The sequence below is a fragment of the Gallus gallus genome, chromosome 4 (assembly GCF_016699485.2).
Source record: "Gallus gallus isolate bGalGal1 chromosome 4, bGalGal1.mat.broiler.GRCg7b, whole genome shotgun sequence".
Taxonomy (NCBI): Eukaryota; Metazoa; Chordata; class Aves; order Galliformes; family Phasianidae; genus Gallus; species Gallus gallus.
This window is the reverse complement of record NC_052535.1, coordinates 78,930,576-78,943,038: the sequence shown is the minus strand read 5'-3', so window position 1 is coordinate 78,943,038 and position 12,463 is coordinate 78,930,576. Positions and strand designations below refer to the sequence as shown.

The 12,463-nt window shown below is 36.3% G+C and overlaps 1 protein-coding gene across 24 annotated transcripts in view; it reads left to right on the top strand.

Moving 5' to 3' along the window:
* JAKMIP1 (janus kinase and microtubule interacting protein 1) overlaps positions 1-12,463 on the top strand; it is a 129,020-nt gene that overhangs the window by 44,476 nt on the left and 72,081 nt on the right. For 2 of the 24 annotated variants that reach the window (XM_040699194.2, XM_040699205.2), the window contains exon 1: positions 3,393-3,458. The exons of 21 other annotated variants lie outside the window; for them this stretch is intronic. The gene's annotated coding sequence lies outside the window, so the exon portion shown is untranslated. Of the gene's footprint in view, positions 1-3,392; positions 3,459-8,147; positions 8,231-12,463 lie in introns of those variants that run through there. One more of the 24 variants, XM_046940438.1, reaches the window with a different exon arrangement.

The window sequence follows — 12,463 nt, the reverse complement described above, 5'->3', positions numbered from 1 at the left end:
TAGTCACTGTAAAGCAGTATAAAAAGAGTGGAAAACCAAGTCTAAAATAATTTGATGTTCATTGAGGTAATTCTCTTTTTAGTAAAGAGAAGAATTAATGTTACTGTGTGTTTTGGGTTCTACAGATAATTGTTTGTCTGTAATTAATTGTTTGGGAGGACAGTTCAACATTTACCACTGACCAAGTTTAACTCCTTATGGTGAACTGCAAGAGGAACTTTGGTGACAGATATGAAGGAGATTTGTTCAGATGTACCTGTCTAATAATGCAAGGGCTGCTCCAAAAGTAATGCCCCCTATTTTATTATGTTAGCCCACAACATCAGAGGCAGGTGTTGGTGCCATGGCAGTAGAGGTTGAACTTTCCTGCCAATATATCATTACATTTTATTGCTGTGTTCAAGATGTGTCACTTAGCAGGTGCGTGCATTTATTTAAACAAGAATGGCTGTGCATGAAAATACAGGATTGCTGCAACATACTGAGTATAGGGTCAGGCACGTTTGTTTTAAATGTCTCTTTGTTTTATTGACTGGTAGATTGTGAAATCTGCCATAAGTGCTTCCAAACCCCTGCTTTAAACTGATGCAACTTCAATGTAGATAAAATGAGATTAATCGTATTTCCTTTTTTTAACAGCCTTTGAGCAATCTATCTGTGCTGACTAATCCACTGCACAAATACATTTCCTATTTTATGACTATAGATCCATTGCTCTTCAAACACAGCAAAAAAATTACTGTAGCATGCATCTAAATGGTTTCTCTTACATGCAAACTTTCAACTGTTCTGAAAAGGTGCTGCAGTTGGATAGCTCTTCAGCTGCTGGCAGAATTCCCATGTGCATTTTACAGTTAGATAAATATGTGGCTGCCAATGGTCTTGTTAAGATAAGAAAGGTCATGTTTTGCTTAGCTAAAAATACTTGTCTACGTTTTGAATGCTTGCAGGATGTCCTGAAAAGAAAACTAAACAAACTTTTCCAATACCACAGAAATGTCTTTCATTTCTTTAGGTCTTGCTGTTGGATGTTAAGCAAAACAGATCTTCAGTCTATTAATAACATACTTGTCAATTCCTATGTTTATGTGAATGGCAAAAGAAGGTATGAACCCGAGAAACCCGCAGCCTACGTGGCATACCTTTAATAAATAGTAGTGAGAACAGGAACTTGGGAGTTTTGACATCTCTAGGATACTGTCCTTGTAATAATGTACTTCTCTTGATAAATAGGGTCTCTCCTGAAGTTGTTTAACTTATTCAGGTGTTTCTTTGTGTGTCATTTTTGTTGTTTTGTCTATTTGCTTTTGTTTTGTTGTGTTTTTTTTTTGTTGTTGGTTTTTTCCATCTCTTCAATTTGTTGGAAACATCAGTAATTGTGAACAGTGCAATATTAATAATAAAGTTACTTGGACAACGTGGTCTAATTATGGCAATATATGTTAACAATTGCTGTAGAAAGCGTGCAGTAGTATAAATGTTGTTTTTAAGATAGACTTGAAAAACTGTTATCTTACCACTTAAAACACTTATTGAAGGAAACCTATCCTGTGCATATTCACACATAATATAAATATCTGTATCTACATTGAAAATATGTTAAAATTTTATTACATATAATCTTAAGCAAAAATGTACTTTAAAGTGTTCTTTTGTTTTTCTATATTATAACAAACGTGGACAACAGCAGTTGATTTCAGGTTGTTCCTCAATTGCTCAATTCTGCATTTCTATTATTTTGATAACTGTCAGATTTTTGTTTAGTTCATGGAGGCTTTTCACCCCCTTTTCTACTTTGTGTGATCTTCTTGTACATCATGCATTTTTATTAAATTTGGAGTCAGTGTGCCTGAAAAATGCTACATACTGAAACACTTCTATCTCACAGTTTACTTCATATTTAGTGAGAACTGTGTGAAAACCTAAACTTTAGCATAGACTAGGAAATCTACCTTAAATTCCTTTGAAAATGGACTTCAAACATGAATTTGATTCATTGATAATGTACTGATAAATACATATTCAAAGATGAATTACTAGTGCTTCTGTTTGCTTATAGCAGTGGGGAAAAAAAATGAGGAAAGCAAAATATGGGAAAGAGTGAATGTGTCGTAGAACCGTATGTGTGAGTGCAGAAACCAAATGGAGTAAAGCAGAATGTGAACCCAGCAATGCCAGCTGACAAACATGGACTATCATAATGCAGAAAAGGTCATCCCAGAGAATGAGCTCCTCAGAGTCTGGATAGAACTGAACAACATAACTGTACTTCATAATCGCAAAACTGACCTGCAGAATTTGGATTTATGTTTAAAAAAAAAAAAAATTGCTCATCCAAGACTTGGACTTGAAGATACAGTATTAAGGCAGGCTACTAGATGGTATACTACTTTCAGAAATTCTCTTAAGTTCTGTCTTAATTGCTTTTATTAATGATTTGATCTTGAAGAAAAAAATCTTCTCCACCATGAAGCTTGTAACTTATGTTGCTGATTTGAATCCCTGAAATTCTCTTTCCTTGAATTATTTTTAGATGTTAACCATGATTTAGAAACTATAAACAAACTGAGAAACAAATGACTTTAAACATTGTCTAGACAAAAAGCATGCAATGGAAACAAGAACTGCTATTGCAGATTTATCAGATGCTTATCATTACTGTGCCCTGGGGACAGTAATTCCCCCTTTTCTATCTTCCCTCTTCTATGGGGACAGAAGTGGTTCATCCTCCAGGAAGAATCCCCCCATGGTTTAGGAAAGGGGAATAATAGAAATGTTAGACCCTTATGAAGAGTGTGGCAGAATACTACATCTAAGAGTAAGCTGCACGGAGACAGAATCGTGGGATCTGTAGGTGTGCTCTAAAGTCAGGACCATCAAGGATGCATGTCTGTTTCATCTTGCAGGTGAAAGTGTTGAGGAATGGGGGGCATCAGCACTAACTAAGTCATTTGAGTCGAATCAAAGCTTGATATCTTGACAGTTAGCAAAGATAAGTATATCTGTTTAGAAAAGTAAGCAAGCATTTTATATGAGTGTTGGAAATGAGTAACTCCCAATGAGAGGAGCGTGTAGTGTCACCACCATCATCACCTCCCTTGAAAGCACTGCCAAAAAAGATCTGTTATTGGAGCTCAAAAGGAAGATGCACCAGGGCTTGACACTATGTGGGTATGATGTACAGGTGAGGAGAGGCAAGAAAAACAGACCAACTTTTTGAGTGCTAGGGTGACTTAATAGCTACATGCAATCTGCAGAGATGGAAAAGAAGTGAGAGAGATTCTAACAGCTGGGACGAGAGCCAGGGAGGGCTGGTGCAATTAGATTAGTCAGCAACCCTGAACTGTACATCACAGACTTGATAAATATCTCTGCTAAAGTGCTGCTCGCCTAAGTGCTGCTTGTTGCAACTAAGCCCAAAGTATGAGTTTTGGGAAGGGAAAGAAATTCTTTCTCAGGTATGTTAAATTTGGCTTAAAATTAAAAAATGCACAGGGAAGATGGATGAGGGACTATACTGAAGTGTAAGTTATGAATTTCCAATTATAGCAGAGATGTTTCTCTTGCTTCATTCAGGACAGTTTATTTTCTTTATTGAGGAAATACTTCATTGCTCTGTGGATGTTTCAGACAAGAAGTAGGAAAGAGATACAAAAAGATGATAACTCTGAATCACAATAAAATACTATCATGTTATTTTTTCACTTTTGGGATCAGTTGCACTTCTATCTGTTCAACTGTGACAGTTTAATATTTCTGTACTTATCAGGAAACTGATGAAAGTAGACTTCCCATCTTTCTCAAGTAGAAGAACTTGTGTTAAACTGCTTGCAAGAGTGCAGTTGTAGCAATTTTCCGTGCAGGAATAATTTAATATTTTCCTAGTTTTTACATTTAGACATGAATGACTACTTAAAGTAAATGGAAATCAATGAAAGAGGGAAAGCAGGGAAAAGCACTATAACTAGTGCTAGTAGAGGCATGGGAACAGCTTACTGTGTGCTGGATGTTATCACAACCCAAGAAAAAAGAGAAATTGGATAGTAGATGGGAAGTAGAGTATTTGGGCATGTCAATGAACTTCCAAACATTAATCTAAGATATAAAAATGGATCTAACTATTTACTGCTTAAAAACCTCCATATGTCAAAGAAAATATACTCTAATTTCCTGTCCCATTTGTGAAGTGTTAGTGAAAATCTTTGATTTGATGCTTCCAGACTTCTGCTGTATAACAGAAATGTAAATGTGTGCAGCATTGGTATTTTGATTGATGTCCCCTAGAGGGGAAAGAAGGTGGTCAGGTCTAGTTTTCACACTATTCACTGGAACAGGCAACATTCCAGCATGGAATGGGAATACATGCAGGCAACAAGTAAACCATGATCTTAGTGCAAATGAACTTCTTGTTTTCTCTTTACTTTTTTCTTCTTCCTCTTCTGATACACATTTATTTCCTTTCATTTATCTCTGAGAACTGGTGGTTGTGAGGTAAAGAGTTGAGGAAGTAATAGACAAACAGCAGATAGGATTGTTATTTGGGCGAGTGATAAGAAGTGGGTTCTACTAAGATTTGTTCCCTTTATTTTCCTTTACGGATGTCTCCTTTGGCAGGCACGCTCTGTTCTGCAAGGATGTTTCCAATGGTATATGCACCTCCCCCCCACCTTTTCTTTCCTGCTCTGGAAACTGTTACAGTTTTGCTAGAATAGCTCTGCAATTTAAGATGTGAAAAACTGCATTGCTACTGCTAGAGCTGTGCCAAGCTTAGCTTCAAAGCAAAGTCTTATTCTGTGGTTCAGCCTGGGGAGATGATGAGGCAATACCAATTTTCCTATTACCTCATAAAGTCTTCAGTAAGACTAAGCATACCTAACAAATTGTTGTTGGTGCCCTAATGTTTTAGACTTCCCTTCAGCACCTCTCCTAGGGCATGAGGTGGGGTGAGTGACAGAATACTAAAATCAGTACATAGCACAAATAATAAAAATATATTAATCCACAACTCAGCATGAAGTTGCATTTACTACTGCATCTTACTTATGTGGTAATGAAACTTAAATAAAAACTTTGTAAATCATCCCTAGCTATGAACAGAAGCAGACTGGTGAAGGAGGAGGTTGCATTTATTAAGACTCCAAAAATATAAAGGTCTTTCCTTTTAATTACACTGGCTTCTGTAAACTTTAGTTGACATATCTGGGCCTTTACTTTAAATAAAATGCTGTGCTGTCTTTATGGTCAGCTCTGTGAGACAATATACTGAAGTAAGAATCTGCTTTTGCAGTAACTGAAAAAAAGTTTCATAGGTAAAAGGGAAAAAAAATATATATTTTACTCACTGTGAATAAAAAATCATTTTTGAATTCCCCTCAATGGATAAAAGAGGCTGGCTATGACAGCAGTCAGCAGTTGGAGATACACTGGTAGCAGTGCTGTACCTGCAGAACTTGATGTTGGATGTTCAGATTTCTAGATAAACTTAAATGCTATGTGGAAGTAACCTCTACTCCATATCCGACCATTCTTACAGATTCAGGGAGCTTTATTTCTGCATATGTATTTCTGAGCATTGATTAAATTCTGCACTTAAAAATACATTTTGAACAGTGGCTGAACACAGAATAATTTTGGTTTTTGGTTTTGTGTGTTTGCTTTTAAGACAACCTATGGCTGATTTGTCATTTATGTTTGTTTCTTAACATTGAGGGATACTGTCCTTAACATTTTAATTCTGACATGGATAGAATAATTCTTTCCTGTCCAGATATGCAAGTATTCACAAACAGCATGTTCAGCTGTGAGCATTCTGTTTGCACTTCTGGGAAGTGCCTTGCCAACCACTGTCCCAAGCAGCGTGGTCTGGTTGAATCAAAAGCACTGGCAGTCAGTAGAAGGATGTCTTATTGGCAGTCTTTTCACTATAGTGAAGCTTCCAGTTTTTGGATACTGGAAGATGATTACACAAAGAAAGTCTTCAGCTCACAAGGTTCCTCTTGCTGTGCTTTTCTTGTGCTGTGTCATGCTTGTCTGTGCGCAGATGAAACTGAATAAGAAATGAGAGTCTGTCTTTGAGCTCTTACCGTATTAGCCTCTAGCTGTGCATTTTGCTGGCTAGAATTTTAAGCTACTGCGTTGCTCCCTTATGGAACTGAGGGGAGGGAAACAGAAGCAACTAACATCTGGCTGAAACAGTCCTTGTAAATACTTCATCCTAGCTAATGCAGTTCCATCAGCCTGCAGTCCAGAGCCTGAAGCTCTGTTCACTCCAATGAACAGTCACTCAAATACTAGTGCTTGAAATGTCAGCATTAGAAGACTGATTTTCAGAACACTGTCATAAGGAGGAATTTAAGTGAGTCACCTTATGTTGTCACCACTGGTAGGCATGCATGTGAAGAAATGCGGTCGCTGCTTCCAGGGAGGGTGCTTGGTGAGTCAGCATGGTCCCTGGTCACATAGGGAATCAATCCCTGAAATCTTTTGATCAAAATAAGGTCTCAATATAGTACGTGGGTACAGGGTATTATGTACCTGTAGAACAGCGTTTTAAGTACTAACATGAGTTATCTAAGCCACCCAGCAGAAAACATTACTAAGTTGGTGTCTATCTTTCTCATCACCAGAGCTTTGAATGCTCTGGTCTGTATTCAGTGGTTAGATTATTCTCTATTTGGGATTATCATATAAATTCTTTTGTGATAAGTAACGATTAATGAGCATATTGGAGGATTGTGATTTTTGCATATTTTTGTCTAGTCCCACTCAGGTAATCTAAACCTGTATCCTAAGTACTTTGTCCTTCTTCTGAGCTCAGGGAAATACTGGTTTTAGAAGATGTATTTTTTAGGTATTTCTAGGCATATCTTTTTGAGGGCTTTGTGATATGTTAAAAATAGTGGTTCCTGTTCACTACCAATTGTTGTAAACTCTTGGTAGGCTCTCATAGCCCTGATTTCTCATATTCCTTATTCAATGTTTCATATTTTAATATTGTCCTCAGAATATGAGGTAGACAATGGTAATGTCTCTGAACAAATCACTTAACCTCTCAGTTACAAAGTCCTACATGGCATCTGTGACAGAACCATAGATGGATCCAGATCCATCAGGACTTAACTCAGTGTATAGCCCATAAAATGATCACCATTGTTATTATATCATAATCTAATTATATTTGAAATTAGCCTTGAACATGAGGTGTCCTACTTCAGGAACATAGTGAGCAGGAGTCCTTGATACTTGCCATTAGCTATAAGCTTGATATTCTAAAATCTTGAGGGTAGATACATACTTTTCAGAGATTTTGTGAATCTTCAAAAGCTAAGTAACACAGCCAGCTCTGTAGCGTACGCTCTTATTCTGATCTCAGGAAAACAAAGGAATTTGGCTTTAAAAGTGAAATTCATGGCATCTTTGGAAACAGATCTTTTTAACAGTCTTCCTGTATTACTAGAATAGAATAGGCCAGCATCTCTATTTTGGTTAAGAGTTTTGATTTTAGTGAGATTCCTCAAAGTTGAGGTGAAGTCTTGTCATTAGCCTTCTTGGCATAACCGAAATAAATTGGCACACTGTTCTGTATATAGCAGTGCTTTTCTTTTGTGGTATAGCAGTAAGGTGGGAATTTGGCCTGGCAGGCACAATATGTGCTAGCTTGTAGGTTCAGTAAAGGTGGTTAATCACACAGGATGATTCTAGAAACCAGAGATGGTGACATCAAAACAAGCAACATCCATTTGCTTCCCTGCTTAGCTGGTAGTAAGATGTCCAGCTATCCCTGTTCTCTTCCTTATACTTGACTTCTGAGACCTTTTGGAGGTCAGATTTCCAAAATCATATCAGGCTCACAAAATAAAGATTGCACATTTTTTAGTGTTAGAACATCTCCTGAAGTTTTTCTTCTCATAAACTTCAATTTTTCCCTTCTAAGTCATTTGAGAACCTGAACCTCTCTCCCTAAATGTGACTGCTTTGCACATTTCCTACTTACCTCTCAAAATCTTTTTTTTTCCTGGTTTGGGTTTTAATTATTCCAAACCTTTACAGTAATATTAATAACAGTGATGATAATAATTTTAAAAACAAAAACAGTTAAAAAAGAAAAAAAAAGAAAAAGCTCAAAGGAATCTTCTTTTAACACTCAGGTAAATAACTCAGCAAAAGTGGTCCAGTGTTATCCAAAAGCCTAGATGTGATGGTATGATTAAGCCACAGAGTGTCAGTGAGGGTGAGTAATGTTATTGCAGCCATTCTCAGTATTTGTCATTTCTGTAGCCCTAAGTGGGAAACGCTAAAATTTGGTTGATCTTCCTACTCTTCTTTTGCCCTTAAATCTTACGCTTTAAAGGAGGAAATACTCATCAGAGAAAGCCCAGCACTCCCTCTGAACCATACAGGGTGCAAGCAGAAGGATGGAAGGCTTGTGTATATATTGTACTAGACAGCAGGCCACTTGTCAGGTCTCCTGAGTGTGCTTAAAAGAAAGGAACTGGTACTAAGATCAGGAGCTCAGCTCTGTCTCAAGCTGTTTGCCACAGTGCATACTGGAGCTGATTCTGGAAGCTTGTAGAAGGAGGGTCTTACTACTTTAAGTTGCATTTGAACTTCACATTGTGCTTCCTTCTTTGATCCTGTGTGTATCACAGGGCTGCTGTTTGTAATGGTTTGTCTTTTAGTGTGTTTAGTTGGCTGAATTTAAGGATTAATCCACAAACCAGTGCTACATGTAAAATTGAGCAAATATTAACGGAGGTCAGTCCAATATTAATTGAAGCCAATGAATATTTTTTATTTATTTCAAAGGCCTAGTTTCAAGCTCATAACATTCTGAGAAGAGATTTAGGCCAAGATTTCAGTAATTTCTGATATATTAGAGTGCTGTAGTACAGAAAGAGAACTGTGGAGCAAATTTCTAATAGCATCTCAAAGAGGCCAACAGAGCCAGAGGTTATGTGTCCTGTAGACACGTTAAAATAGTCTGTTTTAAGTTATGCTTGTAACTGGTCCTTTAGTTCTCCTCCAAAATAATCTGTGAAATCAGAGACCAGTTGTTCCTTTAAATCCGTTTTTCACTGTGTAACTTTTTTTTTCATTCCCATGCTAAATGGCAGACAAGGACTATTGACAATACTACCTGTCCTGTAAATAGCTTCAGCATAGATTAAAAAAAAAAAAAACACACCATTCATATCCGTAATCTACATTATGTACATTAAAATGACATACAACTAGTTCAAGTGAATCTTGATGGCATGCATATACATATACATTGAAATAAATGATGAAATGCATTTATTTCCTTTAATTCCCACTACCTCATCCTTTTCAGCTCAAATATTCCTTTTCACTGCATATTTGCTGTACAACTTCTTGCAAATAAGTGCCAGCATTTTTTTTTTTGATTGTGCATATGCTTTCTGTCTAGAAAAAGGCCACTAATGTACTGGGTGCTATCTAGTGGCCTGCAGTACTGTCAGTCAGAAATAATTATTCAGTATTGTATGCTTGTCATTGGTTGGAAGGTGTGTATAGGCTTTAAATGAGTTTGAAATACTTTTTTGGTTTTTGGTTTGCTACGTGTTGACTTGGAAGCATTTTTCTAATTTCATGTGTTTCAGAAGATGAATACATGACACAGAAAACCAATTAACTGCAGTGAAAATGAATATGTTGGTGAAAATCATTCTGAAGCTTGCCAAATTCCAGTTCTGTTAACTGCAGAGGAGGGATCTGAAAGGCAGGGATTTGTGGTGGGATGTTAAAACACAGCTACTGCTCCCTGGGAGTGATAAGGATTTGTTGAAAGGCTGTGGAAACGCAAAATCTCAGAACGTTTCTTTAGCTGAGCTGCCTTTGTAGAAACTAATGTAAAAGATGCATTGGCAGGAGAGTTAAGTGAATTATAAATTCTGAGTTCATCCACAGGGTGTCATCTGTTACAGAACCTCCTTAGTCAGGCATCATGAATGTCCAACTCACGCTATGCTACAATCTCTATATTCTTATTAAAACAAGAATGGCTGTGACTCTACCAAAAAAAAAAAAAAAAGTGTGTCCTTTAGTTAACAATAGAGATATTTTTGGGTTTTGTCCTCTGGAAAAAAGTCACAAGTAACACTTAAAGTGTTCCACTAAGGAAACTCAGCAATACCGCAGGTGGGATAGGATTTAAAGTAAAGCTCTACTATTACAGAAATAGATCTGTTTGTTAGCTAACAAATGGTTACCTAAAATGTTTGATTAGCCTACAATGTACTTAGAAAATTATTCTGATAACACAAATTTATATTTATTGACTGGGGAATGTATCCTTTTTCATCCTTTAGAGATGCTTCTCCTTTTATCCATTCAGTCATATTTTATTACTTACATCTGAGAACTGAAGCAAAAAATGTAGGTCATCTGAACCTTCTGGGAAATCTGCCTTGGGCATTGACAACTATTCATGTCAGCATTCCCATACGCTCATTGGCTGATTACCACACTTCTGAAAATTATAACATAAGTGAACTGACATTTCTGAGGATATGTATTTTACCTCTGTCCACTAAGTTTAGATTTGTCAGGTGCTAGGGCAATAATTTTTATTTTAAACTTCTTGAATATTCAGCATTGATGTGCTTGTGTCTCATGTTCACAAGCGTAACAAGGGTTATCTGAGGCCCATAGTAAGGCTGGGTAATACTGTAGGATAAAGGATTAAATAAAATGAGAAATCACCTTGTTTGGATGCAGGTGTCTAGATGAAGAACCTTTTACTTATTTTTATTTATCCTTTTATTATTTTATTATCTTTTATTATTTTAAATCTATTTTTTTAATGTATATGTATATATAATACGCAGTTGCATGAATTACTTTTAACCTTCTGAGGAACTTTTGGAAGAAAACCTCCTACCCTTACAAAAGTAATGCATTAGAGTGAGGAATTTATTCTGTGTATTATGTGTTGAAAATAAATGACCATTTAAATATTTAATGTGTTTACACAGGTGTTTTTTTCACAGTTAGAAATGAGGAAAATTTGTTGAAACTATGAGTGTGGAAAAGTCCAGAATTCTCAGGTATTCTTGAAAGCCTGAGGGATTGTGGGTCTTTCTGTTTCTTGCAAAAGATAACTGCAAGTTAAAAATCTGGGTTTGGGGAAGAAATTAGAAAAGGCAGTAGAATGTGATGGGCAATATATAATAGTAAAAAAAAATAATAATAATAATAAAAAAAGAAACTGATGACGATTATGAAGGAAGTTTCTACAATATTTCTTGGGCAGAAAGGACATCTTAGGTGTGTTATTGGTTTCGATTCTGGACAGAGTTTGCAAATATGGAAAATGACAAAGCAAAAGTGTCTGAACTGAAGAATGTATCTTTTTTTGTAAGAGCTCTAGCCTGCAGGTGTAATTCTTTGTTTCTTAGAGTAGAACAAGTGTGAAAATTTCAGCAGTAAGGATTATCATGCATTGTAACTGTCATTGTTCTCCATTTTTCTATAACTTGCTTGTATGACAGATAAAAAGAAAAGACGTGATCTGAAGGGGGGTAGAATATGGTTATTCTAAAATTAAAACAAAGATAGGCATAGTCAGAGAAGTCTTTGATAATATTAACTTAGACGTATAATACTGTGTGTGTATATACACTCTTTTTATGTCTTTCAGGAAGCTGTTATAGGTTCTTTTGCTAGTGGTTGATAGTTTTTTCTTTCTATTAAGATAGAACAATGGAATGGTATTGATTTTGTGGGAGCTTCAGCTAAGAATACTGAATCTTCAGTTTACCTATAATGTCTTTAGAAAACTGCTGGCCTGGATGTGTCTTTATGCTTAATTTTGTTTTTGATAGAGATGTGTGAGAAAGTGCAATAATTTTTCTCTTGTTAGTGCTACTTTCTCTTTCTAAAATTCAGTAAAGCAAGTATTTTAATTAGCAGAGGTCATAGTACTGCAGATTTTGGTGTTGTGTTAGGAAGAAAAGAATCCTTCTCTGAACGAGAACTCCAAGACTAATGAAACTGGTACACTGAACCTGGCAATTGCCTTTCAAATGAAATGGAAGTGCAACTGATTCTACAGAATATGTGGGAAGATGGATTCTTAACTGTCATAAACCATTTTCCCTCCTTGCGGATATTTTTTACCTATGTTTTTGCTTCAGCTGAGCTGACTCATTAACAACACCTTCCAGAATTCTTACTGAATCTGAACAATGTTGTTAAAGCAGAAACCCCTTCGCCATATCAGGAATTTAATGCTGAACATTATGTGAGCATTTAAAATGACCTGGGTTTTGAAATAATTCAGCACTGGTAGCGCTTTTTGCTCATTTTGTTCTTGTGGAGCACCAGGTTATTCTTAGAGAATAGAGAGCTGGAAGGAGCGTGGGGGAAGAACTGATGAAGCTTTTATTACCACTCAAGTAGCAAACTAATCTTGAGACTTGCTAATTATTGGAATTAGGGTTCT